Genomic DNA, 25,431 nt, shown 5'->3' on the forward strand with positions numbered 1-25,431 from the left:
CTAGAGGGTGTAAAGCAGAACTGTGCCGAGGAATCTCGTGGTCCTTGCCTGCCTGGAAAATGAATTCAATAAAATGGAGGTGATCTGTGCTTATTTATAGGGCAAATGGATACATCCAGCCCGGGCCGTCAGAGTCTAACTTAGTGCTTTCTTAGTGCTTTCTCATTTACACTCTGAGCAGCCCATCTCTGTACCCAGGGTGGTCCTGGGAGCAGCGAGCAACTGCAGCAGTGGCAGAAGTAAAGGCAACGGTGGTGATAGAGCTGTATTTCCCTCTCCTCGTCTGAGGTTCTGGAATCTTCCAAGCTAATTGCTGTAAAGGTTTTGTTCTTTCACACTGAAGACCCACGGCTGTGAACACTTCCTTATTTACGCCTCACTTTTGAGGCTGAATGACAGGAAATGGGATAAAATTAATTGCCGTTTCTCAGACCTCTGAAACAATAAATTTCAGTCATCATAAATTTGGAGGTGAGTTAAATACTGAAAACAATTTATTGCTAATTTTTCCCTTAATTGCATTCCCAAGAAGGAGGGTTTTGTGCTTCCTGGTGGAATCATTACATCAAAATGATTCGTTAGAAAGCACAATGAACTGTAAATCAGAAGCTCACCTGAAAGAGGTCAAAGGTCTCTCACAATTCACTCTCCTGTCTGCAAAGCGGGTCCTCAGTGAGTCAAAGGTTTGGGCAAGCTGCACCTGCTGCCCCCTCCTCACGACACCGCATAGAGACCGAGTATAGATTCAATACTATGTCTCACCACCTGAGAGTGATAGACTACGTCCTGCATGGAAACGGAGCAGAGGGGACACGATGAAGCCATCACCTGTGCACCCTCCCTGCCTCAGGTAATTTGTTTCTAGGCTCCTTGTCCTATCAGGCCAACTGCAGTTGAATGACAAGCTGCTCTTCCTGGTGAAGGAAGAGTTGAAAGTGCTGGCGTGAAGTGAAGCCAGTTCCCATCTCCCTGTGGGCGTGAGAGGCATAGATAGGTATGTTAACTACTTTTCTATTGCTCTGATAAAAGGCCATGGCCAAGGAAACTCATAAAAGGAACCATTTAACACGTCTTAGAGTTTTAGAGGGTGGTGGCAGTTCTTGATGGTGGAGGAAAGGCATGGTGGCAGGCACAAGTGAGAGCTCACATCTTGATCCACACCCACGAGGCAGAGAGAGTACTGGGAGTCTCTTGAAACTTCAGACTCTGCTCTTAGTGTCACACCTCTTCCAACAAGGCCACACCTCCTAATCCTTTCCAAACAGTTCCCTCAACTAGGGATCAAGTATTCAAACACACGAGTCTATGGAAGCCATTCTCATTCAAACCATCTCAACTGGGGAGTGAGAGGGTTTGCTGGCAGTTGGGCCCTGGCAGGTGAGAAGAGGCATTGCCAGGTGCCGTCAGCAAGAGGGGATGTCTTGTTACCTTCTGATGTAGTGACAGAAAGGGTTGGCTTAGGTGGTGATGGAGGAAGTCTGTGTCCACCTTCCTGCTCCCATTACTTTTGCATAAAACTTAAGAGAAATGTCCACTCTAGTCCCAGTCCCTCTCTGTGGGGAATGCGTGGCAGAGCAACTATGACTAGGCTAGCCAGCAGGGTATAAGGTCAACGCTGTTTGCATAGTGATGGGCCAGGGAACAGAGAGCTTTGCTGTAGCCAGGGGCCAGCCTTCCCTTCAAGGGCCAGCCTCTAGTGACCTATTGATGATAGCTAGGTCCCAGCTCCTGAATGCTCCCCAGCATCTCAAAACATCACCACAAGATGGGGAAAAAGTGTGACACAGGTCTCACTGTGTAGCGTTGGCTGGCCTGGAACTCTCTGTGTAGATCACACTGGCCTCAAATTCACAGAGATCAGCCTGCTTTGCCTCCAGAGTGCTGTGTCGTCTGATCAGCCCTGAGATGGTAAGTTTAATAGCCATTCACAGACAAGCCAATGGCCACACAGAGTGTTTGAGTGCCAACTGCATCTGGCTTTGCACCCAGGATGGACATCAGTGGTAGGGAAGCGAGTGAGAATGGTCAGTTGGAGACTTTTTTCTCCCCTCCTTAATGGCACTTCCTCCGCAGGACCATGGCTTCCCCTGGTGGTACGGAGCTGTGCTTCCATCTAGGTCACAGGGCCTGCCGTAGCTGCCCAGTGGGGGCACGGAAGGAGTGGCATGGTATCTGAGACTCTGTGAGCCTGGCAGGATGATGAAATACGCAGCTTAGGTTAAAACAATGTGGCGTCTTTGGTGGGAGTCTGGGTAGGGCCCAAAGTCAGCATGCAAAGTACGATTAGAGAAAAGGGGACTTATGGGTCCCCTGCAAAGCAGGTGGCGAGGCATCAATCAGATCAGTCCATTTGGTTTCAGGGGCGAGCACTGCATCAATGCACAGCTTCGAAACCGCGTTTGGCTTTGAGGATGTTACCAGGGCCTCCAAGAGGCTGTACCAGTCAACTATCCGTCACTATAGGAGATGCCAGAGTTAGGTTTATTTAATTGTAGCCCACAGTTTCCAAGATTTTAACCGTTGCTATAGGGATGGGTGGACTGCTTAGAGGAGCAAAACCCACTCATGTCACAGCCACGGAGCAAAAGTGAGGCAGGAAGGCTGAGTCCCATGATAACCAATCAAGCCCCACCTCTTAGAGGCTCCGTCCCCTCTCCAGAACACCTCTCCAAGGTGCTCATAAAAGCACATGGGCTTTCAGGGAACATTTATGTTCCAAACTATAGCAGAGTCCATTTGAGAGACCAGCAAGACAGGAGTTTCCTTTTCCTGGCCACTAAGGCAGATGGTCAGAGATGGGGTACCGGGCACCAGCAGCACCCCACGGTTCTCTTAACAAGGGTGCCCACCAAGATACCCCTGGACGTTAAACACATATCCGATGGAGTCCGCTTGCCCAACCCTGTAGCGGGACCTGGGGAATTTCTTCATTACTTTCCTGTATTCCCGCTCCCCTTCCTCTGCCCTCCGGCTCTCCAGCTGAAGCGTGGCGTCTGTCTTAGGATTCACTGACACAAGGGAGAAGTGGACAGACGGGGAGTAACTGGGAGAAAGCAATAAAAACGAAGAAGGGACCCCGAGGAGGCAAAGAGCTGGGGAAACCCAGGCGGGAGTTGACGCTCTGAGGTGGGGGTGGCAGCAATTGCGGTAAGTCACCCTGACAGCTGGCGCTGTGGATGTTCGGTTGAGTGAGGAACAAAGGCTCAGCATTGCTTTTGGAGCACAGGAGCAACACACATTTATCTGTGAGCATTTGAGGGTACAGGGAAAACTCTAGAAGAAAAGAAAAGCTGCCTTTAATCCGACCATCCGGAGAGACACATTGCTAAATTTTTTATGCATTTCTTTGCAGGCCCATGGGCTTTTAGATGTATTATTATTATTTTTCTATTGTTCAGACTTGGGATTCAACTACACATAGGTTTTTATACTCTGTTTTCTCTCTGTTCTTATTCTTAACATATTGTGAGCATGGACCTTGTCCTTCATAGTTTTCTCCACGTTTTTTATTTTTATTTTTAAGAATTTATAGACTCCCCTTCAAGAACAAGTTTAACCACCCTTTTTTTCTTGGTAAATATTGAGTTGTCTCTATTTTTGACATGATCCATGGGGGCTGGGGCAAACATTCTTCCATCGACTGGGGCAACATTCTTCCATAGATGGAGCTTGGGTGATTCTCTGGTTATTTCCATGAGGCGGGTTCTGAGGACTGGGAGTTCCACGTAGCCTGTGGCCCCACCTTGTAAAGACACCCCCCCACAGTGTGTCAGACTTCCCCATTACTGTGACAGAATACCCGAGAGACGTAGTTTATAAGGAAGAAAGGTTCTTTCAGACTCAAGACTTCACAGGCTTCAGTAACGGTCATTTGTCTTTGTGGATTCTTGGCTTGCGAGAGTATCATGGCGGAAAGGGTCTGGGTGCAAAGCTGCTCGCTTCTCAGGATCTGGGAAAGAGGGGGCAGGGAGGAAGGGGAAAGGGGCGGCTTTACTCCTTGCTCTCCCACTTCACCACTGCTGTTTCACCTGGACCTCAGCTTCTTGCACTCTAGGCACGTCTCTCCTCCAACACGACACCTGAGATTAACTGTCACACTCAGAAAAGCTCTGACCTGTTGCCTCTGTGGGGGGCTGTGGCTACAATTCCCATGCAAGGAACAGACTTTGCCAAGTTACCTTGGTTTACATTTAAAGTTTTTTATTTTATTTATTTTTTTAATGACTGAGGTCCAATATGTTTTTACACAACTCTGGGCATGTGTATTTCTTCTCCTAAGAAGAAATTGATCCCTACCCCTTACCGTTTATGTGAGGACCGAGTCCTTGAAGGAGTCGATCTAGAGGTTAATTCTCCCTCTTCTAATGGGGCTGAGAAAAATGACATAAAGGGTTGAGGTTGGAGCCAGGCCTTGATGAGCCGGGGATGAGGGAGTGTATTTTGATAGCTGGGTCTTATTTTAGTTCAAAATGTACTCGCTTGGGTGAGCCATGGAAGAACACTCAAGTCGAGGAAAACCACAGTATCACTTTGTACAGTTCTGAAAAAAAGTTGGGTGACCAAGGGCAAATTATTTTTGGGTTTTGTTTCTGCAGAAAACAACACTCAAGTAACCACAAATGCTTATCTCCTAAAGGAGTCATACCGATGGCCTTTCAAGCCCAGCTCGCCTATCTTTAAGACAAGGTCTTAGTCCGTAGGTCTGTCTGGCCTTGGTCTTGTGGCAATTCTCCTGCCTCAGCCTCCTGAGGGCTCAAGTTACCACGGTGACCGTGTAGTGCCTCAGTTGACCCAGCTTTTGATTCTTCATTAAGTAAAATCACAACACAAGCTTGGCTTCATATTGCTTTTTTTTTTTTATGTTGAAATGATCAGCTTGGTTAGGGGGCAAAAGGAGGGTTGGGTAATGTCAAGCAGGGCTTACCTTTGAGGGCAAGATGCAGGGTTTCACTGCTCTGAGGGGTGTGTGTGTGTGTGTGTGTGTGTGTGTGTGTGCGTGCATGTTCTGGGAATGTCCAGAGCATTCCCACAAGCCCTCTTCTATGGTGCTGTAGGTGCTCCTGCATACGTGGGACTCAGAAGCACACACAGGCTGGCTCCGAGTTTGGGTGTGCCGTGATTGGCTCCGTGGTACCCATTAATGATCACTGGCATCCTTTCGGAGGGTGTTGGCAGGGTGATGATGCAATTAGCATCTCCTTTTTGACAGAGGATGGGGTGAAGACAAGCTGACTTTGGGAAACTGATGATCGCTGGTAATTAGGAGAAACCCTTGAGGGGAAGGTGGAGTAGTCATTTTCACAAGTGTACCCGAATGCACGTGCAGCTAGCCCCTTTGGAATCAACTCGGGGTTAAAGCGATTTCAGTGTCTCCTCTACCCCATCCCAGCCTTTTCTGGCTTGGTGTGGGTATGGTTATTCCTCACTTAAATTTTTAGCAAGTCATACAGCTAACCCAGCTAGAACCTCAGATGATGTTTCAGGAAATTTATTTAAAATTCAATTTGTACACTGTGACTTTAAGCACTACTTTTGGGGAAGTGTGTTCCGCGTGACGCAGTATCGGTTCGGGTTATGGACTCTGAGGGAATATGTATAATTTTTATGCACTGTGTTTATTGGCACATTTGTGTTAATAGCCAATAAGATGATATTGCCATCTTAATACTGTGTGAATCTCTGTGACTCCTTGGCTAATGAGTGGGGCCTCTGAGTACCCGACTGAGCAGGAGAGGAAGGGAGATGGGCTTGGGGGTGTGGGGAAGGATGTTGGAAATCCAAACGTTGGCTTGGCAGCTCGTGTCCGTGTGGTGCAAAAGAGGGAACCCACAACACAGATGGGGAATCTGGATCTGCTCGGGGATGGAGCCACCCAGGAGGTGTTGACATGCTTGCACAGCAAAATGACCTTCCTTGGGAGAGAGAAAACAACTGCAGAGATATTTAGTTCTCAATTAAATAAAGCCTTGCACTCTTGATTTGTTTCTAGTGACCTCTCTGCTCCCAGGAACTGGGGACCTTGCCTTTTGCAGTGAATTTCCAGTGGCTTCTGGACACATAACAATGCTGGATGGCCGACTCTCCAGCTCCTGGCCATGGGATGGAATGCAGCCAGTTGCTTTTAAAGCACACATCTCACATTAAATTATTCATGGGGATTCTGCACAAAACAGCCAAGTAGTTTATACATATATACTGCACGGGTAGGCTACATAAATGTATGTGTGTGTGTGTGTGTGTGTGTGTGTGTGTGTGTGTGTGTGCATGCAGGCCCATTCTTAAGAAAGGTCTGAATCTCTTAGAATTTTTATTTTTATTTCAGTGGACATGGGGTACTTGCTTGTCTGAATGTACACCAGGTACATGTAGTGCCCAAAGAGGCCAGAAGGGGGCATCAGGTCCCTAGAGCTGGAATAACAGACATTTGTGAACTGTCTTGATGCCGGTGCTGAGAATTCAGCACAGGTCAGCTACAAGGGTGGCAAATGCTATAAACCACTGAGCCATCTCTCCAGCCCTAAGATTTGTCTGCAGTTGACAAAGGAGCCTTGAAAACTGTCTTCAGCCTGAAAGAAGGGCAGATGATGGTGACAGTTTGGATAGCAGATGTAGCTGTAGAATAATATTTTGTAAATCCAGCCACATCCCAGAATCATAAAACATTTCCACCTAATCACTTGAGGTTTAATTAGTTAAGTTTCCCCCCCCCCCTCGTCGTTTCATCTTGAATCTGCCTGATGAAGTTTTCTGTTCTTACTTTTTGTGACAGTGATGTTATGTTTGGGCAGAAGGAGCATGTAAGTTATCCCCAAATGGCTGGTCTATGGTGGTGGTATCATTGGGTCTACTAGCCTGTGAAGTCCTGGTATCTACATTTTCCTTGTTGACTGAGAGGCTGAGACATGTTAAATCAGTTCTAGAAGAAGCCAATAGTTTGGGCTGAGCTTCTATTTTGGGCTACAACAGACTAAACCAAAATGGAGTCACTCTTGCCAAAGTTCTAAACTGCTAAATTAAAATTAAGGAAATTAAAAGCTAATAACCTGGGCATAATGGGACAGTTATAGCCATCAAGATAGGGAAATTCAGTCTGTGAGCTTTTCTAAGGTAAGTGACTTTGTTTAGAAGAGGCCAATATGCTTTTGTACAGAAGATTGAACTTCAAACCTCCAGTGTCTCCCTGAGTCTCACCCCACCCCCTCACTGGGGGATTCTAGGCAGGGGCTCTACCACTGAGCCACACCCCAACCCCTCACTGGGGGATTCTAGGCAGGGCTCTACCACTGAGCCACACCCCAGCCCCTCACTGGGGGATTCTAGGCAGGGGCTCTACCACTGAACTTTTCCTAGCCTTCTCTCACATTTTATTTCGAGGCAGAGACCTCACTGCTTTTCCCAGGCTGACCTTGAACTTGGGATTCCTCTGCCTCCTCTTTCCAAGATGCCGGGATAAGTGGCTTGCACTACTATACCTGGGGGCCCATCTGTTTTTCTGTCCCTTGCTCCTTTGTTCTGTTGCCTCTTCTGTCTGTGAACGCTACCCCAGATGCAGAGCAGAGTTCTAGGATCTTCTGGTCCAGACACCCTCATGACTGGGAGTTAATGACTGTTCATCTTAACCCAACAGAACAAGCCTGTACTGTGGAGCTGTGAGGCTCAGGACCGGGTCTCTGCTGTGCTGTGGGGATGACTGACCCCTTCTGGGGCCTGGTCTTCTCCGAAAAGCATAGGCTTCTCCTGAAACACATGCAGAGTGGACAGTCACAGCTGCCCAGAGCAGAGCTCTCCTCAGGATCTGCTGCATTTTCACTTACTCAGAGGTCATGTGCCCCCGAGATCACTGCTGCTTGTGAGCTGGCCCTTCTTCGACATACTGGTGCCTCTGCAAACAGAGGGAGGGTCCACCCACCTGCATTTCCTGAGCTCAGAGCTTTAGAGTCAGGCTCTCTCGACCCCTCACTGGCTGCCCGCTCCTTCTGCATCTGGGCTGTTTCCTTTTAATGCACTCATGGGTTCGGATGCCCCAGACAATCCCAACAACACCCTGATCTGCTCACTCCTTTTTATTTTCCAGAGCTTGGGATGCGACCGAAGGCCCTGTGCGTGCCAAGCACCTGCTTTGCTTCCAACTCACATTCCTAATTCCCACCTGCTCATTCTGGCCCCATGCCACTGTTTAGTTTTAGGATTGCAGTACCTTCTTCCCCAAGAAGCCAGCCTTCCTCTCTCACTCCCTCCTTTCCTCCCTCCCTCCCTCCCTCCCTCCCTCCCTCCCTCCCTTCCTTCAAAGAAGGCATCCTCATACTTGCTTTCTTCTTTCCACTGAACCTTTTCAGACTGGTGTCCTCGGAGGTCATCCCTGAGTCCAGGTCTTTCTGACTATGGCCAGGTCCTCCTTAGGTCCCTAACTTCACATCTGAAATTGGATGACCAATATGGCTACAATCATGTTAACTGCCCATTTTGAGAGCCTCAGACTATTCCAGTATTGTAGGAGCAAGTGTCTATACCGGAGCCTGGCATGGTGGCACATTCTTATCATCTCAGAATTTGGAGGTGGAGGCCGAAGGATCAGGAGTTCAAATCTGTCCTCAGCTGTGATAGGAATAGAAGGCCAGCCTGGGCTGTGTGAGACTCCGTCTCAAACAAACAAATAAAATAAATAGATAATGCCATCCAGGAGGGTTTCCTTTAGATCCCAACTACGGTAGAGTCCGTGTGTGTGTGTGTGTGTGTGTGTGTGTGTGTGTGTATGTGTGTGTGTGTGTCAGCCTGATGACCGGAGTGAAGGAGGTAGAGAAGACACGTGTTAACTACAACTATCTGCTTACTACCACGTGCTTTGAGACACAGAGATAACCAATCCTACCCCCCACTCGCACAGATGTTATGCGCAGGTGCTGGCCCAAGGTGTCAGTGAAGAAGAGGAGAGTGAAGAACCGGAACAGAGAAGGTGGTGTAGATTCCAGTGAGAGGGCCCCACCCTCCCCCATTCACAGGGTAATTGAGCATAGGGCCATAAAGTACCTGCTTGCTTTTCCAGCTTCACTTCCCGGGCCCATCTGGTAGCGATTGGCTGTCCTGTCCCTACACGCACCCTTCCGCTTGTAGATGCTCCAAATCTCTTCCTTAAAAGTCTATGCAACCTAATAACTGTACCTGGGTGTTTTATTTTATTTTATTTTTTAAAGAGCCCGTAGTATTTGTAACAACTCTATCATGACACAAGAAACCATCGTCATGAAATAGATGAGTTTTAACCGCCCCCTTCCAACAGCTTGAAGGATCATTCCGAGTGTTGGTGAGAAAGAATCAAAACTAGTTTCGGGAAGTGGATGGGAACGCTGCTTCCTGTCACAGGCCTAATGGAGCTGCGGTGGTATTTGTGCTTCTTCCAGCCCTGCTGCTGTAGACCGGTGAAAAACTGTGTTTTTCCCCTCAGCGCACCCACACCCATCATCTTTACAGTCAATGAATTCCCCTCCGAGTCCTGCCGTGTGACGTGCTTGCCATTTCTCGGCCCCTTTCCCTCCCAGTCATTTACCTGGTTCTTGGCAACCGAGGGTCAGCGCTGTGTCTCGCTAATGTTCTGTGTAATAGAAATGAGCCCCAGTGTTGATCACGTGGAGCCCAGCGAACAGTGGCTGTTGATGTGCGAAGGGCAGACTGGAAACCTGGCTTTATCTTCCTTTAATCCTCTTTGTTTACTGGATCTCTACACTCCAGCACACACTCTCTCTGCATTTAAACCCCTCCTGCCAACCTCCAGGGGAGAATGTTCTTGGGGTGAGGCTGCTGGGGAAGGTGGGTGCTGGCTCATTTCTTCTTTCTTTCTCTCTTCTTTCCTTTTTTTTTTGTTTTTTGAAACATGACTTCTCTGTGTAGCCTCGGCTATCCTGGACTTGCTCTGTAGACCAGGCTGGCCTTGAACTCACAGAGATCCGCCTGCCTCTGCCTCCCCGAGGGCTGGGATTACAGGAGTGAGACTGGCTGCTGGGTTTATTTCTAAGGGAGCTCCTGGAGGTCTGTGCTTGCCTCCCCGATAAATTTTATTCTTTGAGTCAGAGGGATTCAGCTGGTTTCAGGGTGCACTGATGATGTGCTGGAGAATACTTTCACAGAAGAGAATTCCTTGAGGTTCCTGGAAGGTGGGGCCTGCTAGGTGCTGAGCTAGTGTCTTGGTGGTCCCTTAGAGCTCTCTTTATTGAGCCTCAGTCCGTACGAAGACCTGTTCTGGGTCTGTCCATCTGTGAAGATGACCCCTGTAGGCATCAGTGTAGAAGCTGATGACGTCTGTGGTATGTCCTAGAGCAGGTCACTGCTGCACTATGCTGATTTTTTTTTTCCAGGTGAGAACCATCCAGTATTGCCCCTCCTTTACTGTTTAGAAGCAGTAGTGCAAATTAAAAAAAAAAAAAAAAAAGTGAAACAGCTAGCTGTGCTGGGGGTGCACATAATCCAGAGGCTGAGGCAGGAAGAACACAAGCTCAAGGCCAGCCTGGGCCACAGAGGCTGCTGGGAATGCCACTCTCAACCTCTCCTGCCTCTTGGACTTTCAGGGTTATGGCTTCAGCGAGGGGACTAGAGCTTAAACATTTTTGGTGTCACATCTGCTTTCTGTGATGACTCTTCACAGGTTTTGGGCCAGTCTGAGGCTGGGCAGTGTGGCATGTCCTAGGTGCCAAGGATGAGCAAGCCCACCTTTCTGCACTGCCGGTGCTAGAGTGCCAGCCATTCTGCCAAGCCGCGGCTTCCCACATCTACACCCAATCTCATCTGAGAGTCACAGGGGCAGAAGTGTGGCCGAGCTCCGGCAAGAAGATACGGACGTTCAGTGGTTAGTCAGCTCTCTGTCATGGTGACAGAATGCCTGGGGGAAATGACTTAAGGGACTTGATAAAGGGAAGGTTTAGGTTAGGTCGTGGGATGGCCCCTACAACATGGCTCCATTGTGGTTGGGCTGGAGGCAGAGTCCGACACTGTAGCAGAATGGGTGTGACAGAGCACAGCCTCCTATTACCCCAGACAGCCAGCAAGCAGGTAGAGGGACAGGAAAGAGGCTGGGGCAATATAGCGGCTGCTTCTTCTGACGTGACCTCACCTCCTTCCTTCTGGACCTCCAGCAATGCCACTAATATCTGAATCCCCCCACCTCTCCACTCATTGTTGACACCAGAGGCCTTAGGATCCAACAGAGTCCATCAGCCGGACAGCTGAGCCTGGAGTGTATGGACTTTGGGGAGATACTTTGTATTTAATCCATAATTTTCAGAAAGGGGTGTGGGGGTGATATGCCGGAGACATTCTGATGCGATGGACCTGGAGGCTGGGACTTTGTTTTTGAGGATGTGACCTCAGCTCTCACCGCTGTGTTCTGAGATCCACAGCGAGAGGACCTGGGCTTGCTTTGTTACTTCCTGTTCTGAGTGTCCCTACCCTGACCCTCCCTTGTGTCCCTCGGCCTCTGTATCAGCAGACCTCTGAGTACACCTGCTTCTTTCCTGGGGTGTCTGATGACTTGCTGGCATTAGGCAGAGAGAGAGAGAGAGGAGATAATATGAATATGAATGAGAGAGAGAGACCTAGCTTGTCCTCCTAGAGCAAATATTCCCAGCAAACTGGCCACTAATGTCAACGGGAAGTTGCTCATGTCCATTGACAGGAGACAGGGTGGGGACCTTGGCATTCACTCCTTCCTGAGAATTCAGCGAGGAGACAGCTAATTTGCTCAAGGAACTTCAGGTGGTGAGGAAGCTTTTCAAGGCAATGTCCTCCGGCGGGTGTGCTGGCACCATGGGTGCCGCCTCGAATGAGCCATCTTGGAGACAGCCTGGTGTCACCACGCAAGGGTCTTGGGGTTCATTGCTGCTGCTCTGTGAGCTTTCTTGGAGTTGATCTGGATGAGAAAGCCTGTGCACAGCAGCACCGAGGTTGAGAGCCCCTGGGTGCAGGATCCTGAGGGGTGGCCGTGGCTTCGGAGGCAGACAAGGCAGAGCGGACATGCAGAGCGTGGGCAAAGCGTGATCTAACGTGGAGCTCAGAGCCAGCTCTGTCCCCAGCCGCTCATGTTCCAGCAGAGTCCCGCTGGTATCAGAGCCTGCAGGTCTGCCCCATTTCCGTGGGCCCTGCTTACGGGGTGACGTCAGTGCTGGCTTCCCAGGATTCTGTGCGGCGTAAACCCCGGGGTGGCTGACGACTGTGTGGGGACTGGGCTTAATGGCTTTGTCCTGAACACTGAGCAGTGCCTCCGTGGCTTATCTTCTCACTCTAAGCTCCCAGAGCAATCAGGGCTGGCCTTGCAAGGCGGGTCTCCATGTGCAGGGCTCTGCGCTCCAAGCGCTAAGTAGGCCACCAGCGACAGTGGTACGCACAGAGCCACTGCTCGGGTCTAAGGCCATTTCTTAGAACTCAATGCAGTTCTTTTAAAATGGTCCTCAACTTTCTCTGCACCGCAGCTGCCTCCTGCCCACGGCGTCCCCTGCTGGAGGCCAAGACCCCTTTTCTCCAGCACACACTTGGAGCTTTGTGGATTCCGCTGTTAAAAGGACAAGGTGTGACTCTCTTTTGTATTTTCTCATGTCCTAGCAGCAGAGCCTGAATAGTGGTTGTGGACAGCAGGGGAGGGACAATTCTCACAGAAGTTCTTCTTGTGGTTAGTGCTGGGCTGTGCGTGGACGCCTCCTTTTGTCACTGCAAAGTTTTACCCGACACAAACTCAAGTAGACATTGTTCTGTCCCCAGCCTCTGCCCTACTCACTGTGAGCATCAAGCAAAAAAATTATCTGGAGATTCAAAAGGGGGATGTGTATGTGTGTTTGTGATAGTCTGTTTTCCATAGCTGTAACAAAATACATGAGTCTGGTATGTGTGTTTACCTCACAATTTTAGAAGTCAAACATCCAAGATCAGGTTTCCTCATTGACACAGCCTCTGACAAGGGCCACCCGCCTTTGCTTCCACCTGTGCAAGCATGCATGGCATCCATCCATCCATCCATCCATCCATCCATCCATGGTGGCAGGAGCCTGTTTGAAAGTAGCCAGGAGAGGACAGGAAAATCAGGGACCTGGGAGTGTTATAAAGTCCAGTTCTATTGCTCTGTTCTGTGAGAGGTAACTTTGCTTCCTTGAAAACGACCTTATTCCCACCCACAGGCAGCTCCCTAGTGATTTAAACAACTCTCACTAGGCCCCGCCTTTGAAAGGTCCCACCTCCTTATTCTCACCACACTGGAGACCAAGCATCTAACCTTTGGGGAGTGTGCTGAAATCCTACACAAAGCACGGCAGTGGGAGGTATCGTGGTTTGAAGAATAAATGTCTCCCATAGGCACATATATTTAAACACGTGGTCCATAATTGGTAGCACTGTTTGGGAGGTTATGGACCCTCTCGGAGGTGGAGCCTTCTGGAGGAAGTATGTCACTTTGAGGGCTTTGAGGGATGATAGCCTCACCTCCCTTCCTGTCTGCTCTGCTTCCTGTGTGGATGAAAATGTGACCAGCCAGATTCTTGTTCCTATTGCTCGTTGCCGTGCTCTCTTCATGAATGGACCCCATTGCTCTGGAAACGTAAGCCAAAATAAACCCTTTCTTTTCGTTAGGCTGCTTTTGGCTGTGGTATTGTATGACGGCAACAGAAAAGCGACGAGTGCGGGGATCTCACTCTACATTCCTGTTCTTTGCCCACCATTCTCAACAGCCATAGTCACTACCTTCAGTGAAAAGCTGAAGTCTTTATTGCTCCCGCCTCCCTGACAGTGCAAGTCTGTGGTCTGGCTCTGGACCAGCGTGCAGGCGATGCTGGAGGGAGGGAGACAGAAGTGGAAGGGAACGGTCCTTATACTCAGGTTGACTTCTGAGGTAACTGCATAGGAAATTTGCCATCTGTCCTTGGAGAATGGCATGTTGCATGCCTCGCTGGGTTTGTCTGACCACCTGGCCTGTGCTTTCCGCAGACTGGAAATGTCTCTTACCCCTCTGGAGGCCCTGGTCAGCTGAGCGAGGCCATGCTAGTAGCCCTCTGTGTCTCTGCTCCATCTCACCAGTGGGGGTGAGCTGCCTTTTATGTCCAGCTCAAGTCGGGCAGAACACTCCATTGGTGGCCTGCTCTCTGCTGAGATTTCTTCCATGCTAAGAAGGAAGCCTCCCAAACAGGAAGACCGCGTTGTCCCAGCATGAGAGTCCGCACCAGCTGCTGTCGTTCCTCACAGATAATTCAGATAGCTTTGCAAGGAGCCCTTCTGAGGAGAAAGGGGTTTTCTGTCACTCCGTGTGAGCTTCAGTCAGCGGCTCAGCTAGCCTAGGCCTGTAGTTTCACCCCCATTGTGCTCTTGAGACTTCCAGGAAGCAGGGTTAAGGTGTGTGCTTTGGGGACATGGGAGACTAGAGCCTTGTTTGTTCCATGAGTATGTGTCTTTCCCTCTGTGAGGTCTGTTGTTTGAGGCTGGCTTCGTAGGATGCAAGACAGACGAATCACCATCCACTGTACCTCCCCATCTCCATGGTGAGAAAGCTCTCAGCCATCATGGTTAGAGATGATGCTCTGGGCTGTCCGCCACCAGGAGGCATTGTTGTAGGTTCATGGCTATGGGATAGTTCAGAACCATCTATCCCTTATCTATCCATCTACTCATCCATCCGTCATCCACCCGCCTTTGCTTCCACCTGTGCAAGCACCATGGCATCCATCCATCCATACGTGTGTGCATGCATGCATTCACTCACCCACCATTCATCATCCATCCATCCATCCATCCGCATCCATCCGCTACTTCATGCATGTATGCGCATTCATCTAATCCTCTGTCCATCATCCATGTGCGCACCTGCCTATTCAGTCGCCCGACTATCCATTTCTCTATCCACGCACCCACCCATCCATGCATAAATCTATCCATCATGTGTGCATCTACTCATCTGTCTCTTCATCCATCATTCCACGTATGCATACATTCACTTATCATTTCCTCCATGTGTCTAGCCATGCATACATTCATCCACCCACCCACACATCCAAGACAATAGTGACTTAAGCACAACTACAAAGGGGCTATTAGAGGAAAGTATCTTTCCACCCATAGTCTGGTAAAGATCAGGTGGGTTTTCATATGCCATTATCAGGCTACTTCCATGGCCTTTGGAGGAATATGGAGCATCACCAACTATGTCCAGCCCAGAGAAGTCAGCCGCTGGACCATAGATGGAAGAGAGGGTTGACCTTCCGGGCTCACCTCTCCAAAGAGAGCTTCTGAGTTCACCGGGGAAACTTTGCCCAACTTAATGAGAACAGCAAACAAAGTTGTGGGGCTGAGTGACTGCTATGCATTGTTTAGTCTCTTTCATTAATTCCTGCTGCCATTCGGGATGTGGCGATGAACAATAGCAGGGGCCTGTGCAGATCAATACCAGATTGCTGATACTGCCTATCTGTTCTTGGAACAGATTAGTTGATAAATGGCATGGGCCATATGTTTTGACAGGTGTGTGCCGTACAGCCCGGACCATGCTGGTTTTGTGGAGCTCTGTCCCAGGAAACCAAGAAAGCAGATAGAATATTTCCTTCTGGTCCAAATCTGTAGAGAAATGGTTGATTTTTAGCTACGGATAATAGATTTCTAGCAAGAGATACAGCTGTGAAGAGGGAGGATGGGCGGACTGGGTGCCTTGGGTTGGGTTTCAGCCTTGGATGTGGGCTTTGTTGGGGGAGAGCAGGAAGAGATAATATTGAAATCAGAAAACTGGGTGACTGATTTACAGGTGGAAAAGCTGCTGGCACTCTGATTACTGGAGCCAAAGTGGGGAGTTTGGGTGTCAGGTCAGGAGAGGATAAAGACAGCTCAGATGGGAATTTGTGCAGGTAGTGAGAGACATCCCAGGTAGCCAAGTGAGTCTGATGTCCCAAGGCCTCTCCAGTACCCTAATATATTTAGGGTAGTAGATGCTGGTGATTGCATCAAGCCTTCTCTCTTTTTATTGTTCCGGTGTTTGCCTGTCTGAGGCACCCTGCAGGGTGGGCACATATGCAGCCCAGGAGCACGTCCTATAAGGGGGTTCAACTTTGAGCTTTAGTGTTAGCCCGGTTTAGGTTGATGCATGTCCTTCCCTTCTCATTCTTCACGGACTCTGACACCTGGCATAGGGTTAGCCACCCATGTGATGATGTATGAAAAGTGAGTAAAGGAGGCGTTTAAAGGGGCTTCTGGGACCGACGACTAGGGTCAGGGGAGGAACAGGGAAACCAGTCACAACCCGAAGGTCCAATCTGCTCTCTGCTCCTAGCCCCCCCATGACTGCTTTTTGTGGAAGTATGGAGTGCTCATAGCATCCCCTGGAATGCGATATACCGTGTATTTGGAGAGCATGATGGGGAACAAAGTTTTTCCTTAGAGGAATAAAATTTGAACCTCCCAGCTTTCTTGTGAAGTAAGCTGAGGCTCCACCTTAACCCACTTCACAGGAGGGAAACTGAGGCTGTAGAAGTCATGTGACATCCTGTAGCTACGCAGGACAACACCAGGTAAGCCCGTTACGTCTCACCTCACTTGTGTAGAGAGGTTCTGAGGCCATCAGCCACCTGTAGCGTCCCCCCCCTGCTCTGGAGTCCGTGTCTCTTTGTCCAACCAAAAAAGGGACCCTGCCTGCTCCTCAGCCATCCAAACTCCCATGTGGAACTTTGTTCCAAGAGCTCATTGCTGGACGAGAGGCAATTACAAGGGGAATGGTGACCCTGGACTCAGAGAGTGCGGGGCTGTGATGTATGGAATGTCAGCCCTTATAGTTCAGATTTGGCTTTTAAAAATCTCTAACACCCTCCTAAGAAATGATTTGACATCTTTAAACCCAACACCAGGCACAAATAAAGCTTATGGCAAAATTAACATAAATCATTAGCATTAATCATGCAGGGTTATTGATAACCCTCTGCACGCATGTATCACAGTCCAGGCCAGGGATCTGGCTGGGTGATATTTCTTCCAGCTGTCCTGGCCAACTCCAGCACAGATGGTGGCTGAGTGACTTTCCTTTCCAATTTTCCTCCTTAGCTTGACCTGTCAGAGCTGCCCCCGAGTCCGTCCCTGTCTGCTAACTTCACTGTCTCTTCCTCCTTTGCTTCTCTTGTCTTGAGAAGCCAGATTTCTGGTATGTGTCAGAATCCATCAAAGTCAGTGACTGTCACCCACCTGGTGACTCCTGGAAGCCAAATAGCTGGGTGACAATTAGCAATGGGTGGCCTATATTGATCAACGGCAATTCGGCAGGCTTCATTTTTACTTAACGCGCTCCTCTCTGAAGCCGACAACTGTACCCCCTACTCTGCATATGGATGCTGGCATGCTCTTAATTTACCAGGAGCTAATGCGTTTCTTCAATGGTCCAGGATGCTGGGGTGGGCCAGGGCCACTGTGAGAGGAGAAAGATGCCAACAAACGGCTGGGCTGGGTCATGGCATCGCCCATGGCCTCTCGAAGTGGATTTCTTTCTTTCCCTCTCCTCTTTTTTATTAAAAAAAAAAAAAAAAAAAGCTTTAAGAAAAGTTTACTTGTCTTTTGTTTTGTTTCGTCAGCATGTATTTGTTTCCCTCATGCATGCAGTTCCTGGAGAGGCTGGAAGAGGGCGCTGGATCCATGCGAACTGGAGTTCCATCAATGCGAGTGGTGGGGACTAAGAGGAGTCCTCAGGAAGAGCATTACCTGCTCTTAACTGTGGAGCCTCTCTGGCATCCTCATTTTCCTTCTGAAACAAATCTCCCTACACAACCAGCCCTGCTGACCTTGAACTCACAGCCCTTCTGAGTCAGCCTGGGGAGTGCTGGGATTTTAAGCACATACCAACACTCCCAGCCCTTAAAGCGCTAATTAGTAAAATGCCCTGCAAGCTTGGGTACAGCCTGATCTTATGGGGGAATTTTCTCATTTGAGGCTCCCTTCTCTCAGAGACGACTCTAGCTTGAGTCACGTTGACATAAAACTAGCCAGCACACAGGGGATCCTGACTGCTGGATTTCCATGGAAGAACTTCGGGAGCAGGGAGGGGTTCCTAGGAGTCCAGGGCGTTCTGAGGGTAGGAACTTTAGGGCTGTAGATGGATGGGCAAGGGAGTGCTTGAGGCGCTCAGCCATGGTCAGGGGTGGTCCTGACATCGGGGGAGGTGAGGAGTAGGTTGTCCTTCAACAGAAGCATCCCACACAGACGTTAAGGCCATTTGTGGGGAAGAAGCGTCTTCACAAGTCTTGTCAGAGGAGGTGACATTTAAGGTTCCTCCCTTGTGCCCAGGCAGGATTCGCAGTCCCTTTCATGTGCTCTGGCTTGAACACCGGCCAGATAGAAGCGGTAGAAGCTGCAGTTTAGTTTATTTGCCTCCAGTTTCTGCTTGGCCTGATCTGCAGCCTCAGCGGGGTGTGCTCTCCCACCGCCTCGCTCCCTAAGGCTCCTTACATGCTGGTGGTTCAGGGTCTAACCATTAACATCCAACTCTGATGGCACCTGTGATGTCAGTCAATGTAGTGAAGCTATGATTGGGGTGGAGAGTCATCAAAGGAAGTTCAGAATCCTCATTATCAAAAAAAAAGAACTTCAGGATAGCCAGCACTTTCAACTCAAAAGACACTCTCCTTAAAAGATAGCTTCTCATTAGAAACTCCAAACTCCAAGGCTTCCTGGAAGGTCCTGCACCTTTACTGTGTGTGGGGAGTGAGGGGTTGGGTGTGCGTGCCACTGTGTACGCTGGTGTCCATGCACATGGGTGTGGCGGTCAGAGGTCAGAGGTCAGCACTGTGTTTCTTCCACAGTCATGCTCCATCATACTCTTTGAGACAGGGTCTCTCCTGTGAGCTGAGAGCTCACGCATTTGACGAGATTGTCTGATCAGAGAGCTCCAAGATGCTCCTGTATGTGCTGGGGAGCAAGTACTTTCCCCACTGAGCCATCTCCCCAGCTCTGAACATCTGTTTCCTTTGCTGTTATCATCCAGACTGTGGCAGAGTTCAGACCTTAAGGCATCTTGAGGCTCAGGTGTGAAGGAAAGGCGGACACAGTGTAGAGGAAGCATTTCCTTGTGTGTGCATGACATGGGTGACATTGTGGAAGGATAGGACCTGCTGATACAGTCTTCCATTAGCCACAGACCCACCCACGGTCTCTCTGTGGCCCAGGTGGGTGCCTCAGCCTGCCGAGTGCTGGGATCACAGGTGGATGCCACAGGTGGATGCCACCACACTTGGCTGAGGGTCTCCTTTGGAGCAAAGCCAACAAAGCCTTCATCCTCTGCTCTCTTTTCCTCTCATCTTGCTCATCTCTCACCTCTTTCCTCCTTTGAGCTTGCTCTCTCCTGACGGTTTTGGATTTTTTTTTCTGTCTAGGAATCTTTGTCTTGCTTGTTAGCCTCGTTCCCACCCCCTGTTGCACAGGGGACCATCTCTGCAAGTGGTATCACCTGCAGACAGGAACAGGTTCCTTAACTTTATGGTTTAAAATACACTCGTTGACCTCTGTGTAATTCCCATGTTTTAGTCATTTTTGTGTCATGACTCAAGACTCATCCATTAAGCTCAGTGCTTCTCAGATGAAGGACAGAGGTGAAAATCCTTAAAGATGACAAGCAATGATACTGTTTAGTTTTATTTCTGTCAGGTCACGGTGCCCGTGAGCCTGCCAGTGGCTAAGGGTCTCTCTTCTTCATGAAGGACGCTATTAAATATGTCATTCTGGACAAATCTGGTCCAATAGATCTGAGCTGTCCCCACGTTGACCCCAGTTCTGCTTTGTCAATGGATGTCTTGGTGAAGACACACTTGCCTTGAGGTAGGAGGTGATGGCAGCGGGGCGAGGGCAGGATGAAGTTCAGATTCTTGGTTTGGGCTCGTTGGGCCTGTTGGTGTGTGACTGCCCTTATCTTCCTGGCTTGCTTGCTGTCTCGGATGCTCATGGCAGACTCGCCTAACTGCCTTTTCACAGCAACTTAAGTTTTAGGTACAAGAATTTGTGCTGTGCATCTAGCCTCAGGTGTTTGCAAAGTCTCCCCCATCCCCCAACGTCCCGGAAATGCTGTTTCCATTTGGGAAACTGAAAACTAGTTCCCCAGTTAACCACCACCATGACTCTTCCAAAGTCTGAGATTCAGGAATGACCTACAGAGAGCAGTGTTCTGTCTAGGCTCTCAGCATGTGATGAGGACCCCCTCTCCCCACCACAACCGAGGAGCTATTGACAGATGCTGGATGCTGGGGAGGGAGAGTCAGTTTTCTTTAAGTGTGTGGCCCCTGGCTGGTCAACCCTATACACAATCTCACATTCACGACTGTAGTCACAGCACAAATTGGGCGGGTTATATAATGGGTTATAATTTTTTTTACGAAGTAGGGAAGGTAGGCGTGGTTCTGAGAGTAGTTAAGGGGTAGTGTTGAGGATGAAAAAGTCAAGATACATTTTATGAAATTCTCAAGGAATTTCTAAAAGTATTAAAAAGAAACAAGTGTTTGATGGCTTTATACATTTATTCATGGCATTTTGAAGGCAGCCACCAAATTCACCACCTCATCACTAAGGCCAAGTTGCAGCCAGTTCACACCTTGCAGAACTTAATAAAGGCTCCCAGGGCAGGGTATGCGGCAGGGGGACTCAAAGCAATCTAAGCTTTTTGGATGCTAAGGCAGGAGGATTGCAAGTTTGTGGCTAACCTAAGCTGTATAGCGAGTTCCAGAATGGTGTGTTCTTCATATAACAAGACCATGTTTTTTGGAGAGTCCCATACAATGTCTTTCCCATTGCTCTGAGGCCAGATGACCCAGACCCGCCTTGGGCTGGCTTTCCTGGGGCATATTTGGGAGGAGAAGCAGGGCTTACGACAGCTGGAGGGCTCTGGCTCTCCTAGCTTTGTGTCCTGGTTTTTGTTCTGCAAGTTCTTTTTGCCGGGGCTGTCAGTTTTTCCCTCTGTAAAATGGCCCAGGTGGCATCAGTGTTCTTTCTAGGCCCTGGAACTTGCATTTTCTCTATTTTACTGCTTTAGACCTCTGGGCAAGTGTCTCCAAGGTGTGAGAGCCATGAGCCTAGGGAGGTGGGATGGGAAGTTGGAAGGGGTGGGAGAAAACTCAACCTGCCACCTGGGGCTGCTGTTGGGTGATCTATGCAGCAAGAAGCAACTTAGCAAGGCCACAGGGGAGCTTGGGGCAGCTCCTGTAGCCTGGCTTCATGAAGGAGAAGCATCTGGTAGACAACAGTGCATGCACTGTTCATGTAACAATGGCGAGGCTGGTGGGAGGGGACAAGCAAGGGCCACTTCTGACGGCGTGTGGCTCCCGGATGGGAAACAAAGGCATCAGGGAACCCGAAGAGTCCCGTCCACCTTGCCTTTCCCATCCCGGGACTTCCCTGAGGACACTGCCACCCCGTGGGCCGGGAGGGTGGCCGCCACGCCGCGCCATGAGCGGGGGCGGGGGTCTGCAGTGTGGAGTAAGGAAAGATGCTCCAGCTGGCAGCCCTGGGCCCAGAACTACCAGGGATCCTCTGATTCCAGACCCTGAGTTTCTGGAAGGGCCTGCAGGTGCTCTGTGCTCAGTTCTGGGCTTGGTGACCCTCCTTGTGCTCTCTGTGTAGTATAAGTATGACGCTGGGACCCTAAAACTTACGGCAGAGCTAAGAGTGTCCTCTGTGCTCAGCTGCAGGTGAATGGCAGGGTTCTGAGGGTACCTGGGTCACCAAGTCCATGCCGCCGTCCTTAGCTGGGCCCCTCTGTCCTCCCCTGACAGTCACACACTGTACAAAGCCAGACAGAGGGCTGCAAATGAAAGGGGTACTGGGGCCTTGAGCATGCTGGGCAAACACTCTACCTCTGAGCTGTGCCCAGCACCCACAGGCTTCATTCTGGCTTTAAGAGTATAAAGAATCCCCAGCGGTCTTTATTTCCTCCCTGGGTCAATTTTCTTGTGTTCTAGTGTCGGGACACAGGCAGTGAGGGTTGGCGATTAAAACATGGCATTTCCAGATAGAGATCCAGACAGAGTCATGCGGCAGATTTGATGCTTAGTGGGCATTAGGCCTAGTGGCACAAGCATTCCGGAGGCTAACTGAGGAAGTATATGAGTTCAAGGCCAGCCTCAGCTACACAGAGAGATCCTGTCAATAATAATAATAATAATAATAATAATAATAATAATAATAGTAGTAGTAGTAGTAATAATAGCAATAATAATAAAAAAACACCCCAAAAGTAGAAATAAAGGAAAGACTGTTTAGTGAAGAATTATTTATGGTGGAGCAGGTAGGTTAGAAACTCATGCTTTGGGGACTGAGAAATGGAGGCCTGATGGAGAACAGCCTAGAACTGCCTAGAGAAGGAAAGCAATGAAAGCAGGAGGGAGAGGGATGCACCATGCCACTCTCCTCCCTCACCCCAGCCTCCTACCGGGCTCCCATTGGCTGAAGCAGAGCCCATGGCACGATCCATGTGAGGGCAGCCCCCCACAGAGATCATCCAGGCAGACTCATAATGTAGCTCAGCCTGGACAATGGTGCCTCAGTTTCCTTGCTGGGTAAGGGTGCACCGGTTACAGCTTTTGCTCCGCAGCGGTGGGAGTGGAACAAGAGTGGCTAGAGCCTCATGAACTGTAAGGAAAGCCTCTTTTGTTAAGGAGGGGCCTGTACTGGGCCAGGCATTGAGCCCTAATGGGGTCTTTAGGTGGGCAGTGTAGTACCTTCGCTCTTGCCGTGACAAAAATCCTTGAGGGAAGCGACTTAAAGGATGTAGTTTGGTGCATAGTCTGGGGGGTGTAGACCATACTATAGGGGCAGGTGTGGTGACAGGATAGCTCACTGCCATGAGTGTGAGGCAGCTGTTCCATTCCTGATGGATGGCCAGGAAGCAGAGAGTTGAGGATGGAAGTGGGGTTTGCTATACCCTCAAACCCTTTCCCTCAAAGGACCACTATCAGCCATGCCTCCCCTCCCAAAAGCTTTGCAGCCTCCCCAAATACCACCATCCCAGTCTGGCTTCTCCTCACCCTCCAGGCCTCTAGAGAGTGCAGACGTCACTGCATTGGGAGGCTGAACATCCCTTAGCTGGCTGTGCACATGTCTACCTCGGAGCCTGGGGACCGGAGGACCCCAAAGCATCGTGAACGGAGCTGATGGGAATGTTTTGGAAACAAGTTGGGCCCTTTATTTATGCTCCTTTGAAAACAGCCAATGTGTTTTGATGATTTCTGAAGAGTTTAAAAACAATATACTTAATTGCTATGAGTAATTTCAGAGCTCATTAATGTAATAAATCTCTGGAGGGAAATATTCTTAGTTAAAGATCAGCATAAAAGCGGAGAGGCTCTAACAGCAAGCAGAGAGGGGCTCCAGCTTGTCCTAAGATGGAGCAGGATCGGCGGGCATGAGGAAAGGAGAGGGCCTGTTTGTCAGTGGCACATACCAGCAACTGGCAGCTGGTTGGTGGCCCCTTGGGGCTGGACAGGGACTGCCCTCTAACATCAGTGTCGCCTGAACTCAAGATCACTGGAACCCAGAGATTTTTGTACTTTGGAGGAACTTGGACTCCAGCTTGGTGAATTTTGTTTACTGTTAGGAAAGAGTTACCCAGTCTCAGGGAAGCTCCTAAAAGCTGCACTGATGGCCAAACTTGCCTGGAAGCCAAGATAAACTCCCAAATCCTGAAGTCCCTAGTACATCCGTCTCTTGATCTGCCTCATGTCAATCAAAGGCATCTCTACCCCAGTCCTTAGTTTTCTGCTGCTGAGATAAAACAGCTGTCATATCAGTGTAAGGGAGGAAGGGCTCATTTTAGCTCGTGTTTCCAGAGTTTAGCACAGTCACGTGACTGTGCATGTGGTTAGGCAGAGCATCAAGGAGGGAACGTGTGATGGGGCATAACAACTCATTTTGTAGTGGACAGGAAGCAGAGAGAGCCCTGGGAGAAGACCGTCCCTTCCAGGGCGGATTCCCGAGTTACCTACTTCCTCAGTCAAGCCCCGACCTGTGCCTTCCACTGCCTTCCACGATGATGCCGTTTATTTCCGTTTACAGCCCATGGTCTTGGAGAAGTCCAGGCTGCAGAAATGTGAGACAACCGCTCACCTCACATCCACAGCCAAGAGCAGTAAGCTTCATGCACGCATACTGGATCTCAGCTTGCTTCTCACTTATACAGCCCAGGCCCTGTCTGCCTTTAAGACGGGGTTTCCCAACTCAGTTAACCAACGTACTCAAGGTAATTACTCATAGACATGCCCAAAGGCCATCCTAATCTAGACTGAGGTTGCCTTCCCAGGTGAGCCTACACTAAGTCAAGCGGACAGTAAAAAACCAGCGATCACAATGCTGCAGCTCCCCAGTCTACCTTGATGGACCCCCAGTTCTTCAGCTTAGCAATGATCCCTTAGGTCTCCGTTTGGAGGAGTGGCCTCTTTTCAGGATGGTGATCTGGGTGGACCAGGGTAACCAGAGTTAATGAAGGACACGAGTTTGTTGCAGCAGAATGATATGGACCTAAAACCCCAATGCTATGGAAGCCATGCTATCCTAAGATTCTGATCAACACACAGTGGTGGTGCTGGTGGCTGTCGAAGCGCTTGTCTTATTCCATCACTGTTTGTGGGGGTGTGGGGTTCTCTTAAAAGAAAATCCCATCCGTGTGGTTGGGGACTCTTGTGTGTTGAGTGGCTTCAGGGTAGTAGAGCTGTGTGTGAATGTGTGTGTGTGTGTGTGTGTGTGTGTGTGTGCACATGTTCATGAATGCTCTTCTAGTTTAGCAATGGTTTCTTGAGAGTCTCCCTAAGAGCTACCAGTAAGAGAGGGTAGGCTGGCTTAGACGAGAATGGCTTCCAGAAGCTGGATGTTCTGTGATTAATCAGTAGGTCTTCGCTGAGGAAGGTCAGCTTCATCTAAGGGTTGCCTGGCTCAAGAATTTCACCTTCTGAGTCAAACGAGGCATAGCCTTAAGGAGGCGGAGGTATGTGTGTGTGTGGGACTATGAGTTTGGTGCCAACCCGGGCTATTGTATAATATGAGTTTGAGGCTAGCCTAGCCTGCATGGAGATTCTTTCTTTTAAAAATTAAATAAGTGTAATGTTATGATGTAGCAGCAGAGTGGCTGGCAGAGGTGTGTCCCTAGGCAACTCTCCATCCCACTCTGCATGGTCTCCTGAGCTGAGAGTCATGGGGAACCTGGTAGCAACACTTGTGTGTTTTTAATACAAGATTTTGCTTTTATTCTATATGTATGAGCGTCTGCCTGCCTATATGTATCTGTGCTCTATGTGCCTGGTGCCTGAGGACACCAGAGGAGGGTGTTGAATCCCCTAGAATTGGACTTTGACACTTGTGGGTGCCTGGAACTGATTTAGGCTTCTGCAAGGACAGCAGTGCTCCTAACTGCCGAGCCATCTCTCCAGCCTGACCTCCCACCTTCTGGCCTCCTTTTGGGGACCTCTGGTG

The sequence above is a fragment of the Meriones unguiculatus genome, chromosome 14 (genome assembly GCF_030254825.1).
Source record: "Meriones unguiculatus strain TT.TT164.6M chromosome 14, Bangor_MerUng_6.1, whole genome shotgun sequence".
Taxonomy (NCBI): Eukaryota; Metazoa; Chordata; class Mammalia; order Rodentia; family Muridae; genus Meriones; species Meriones unguiculatus.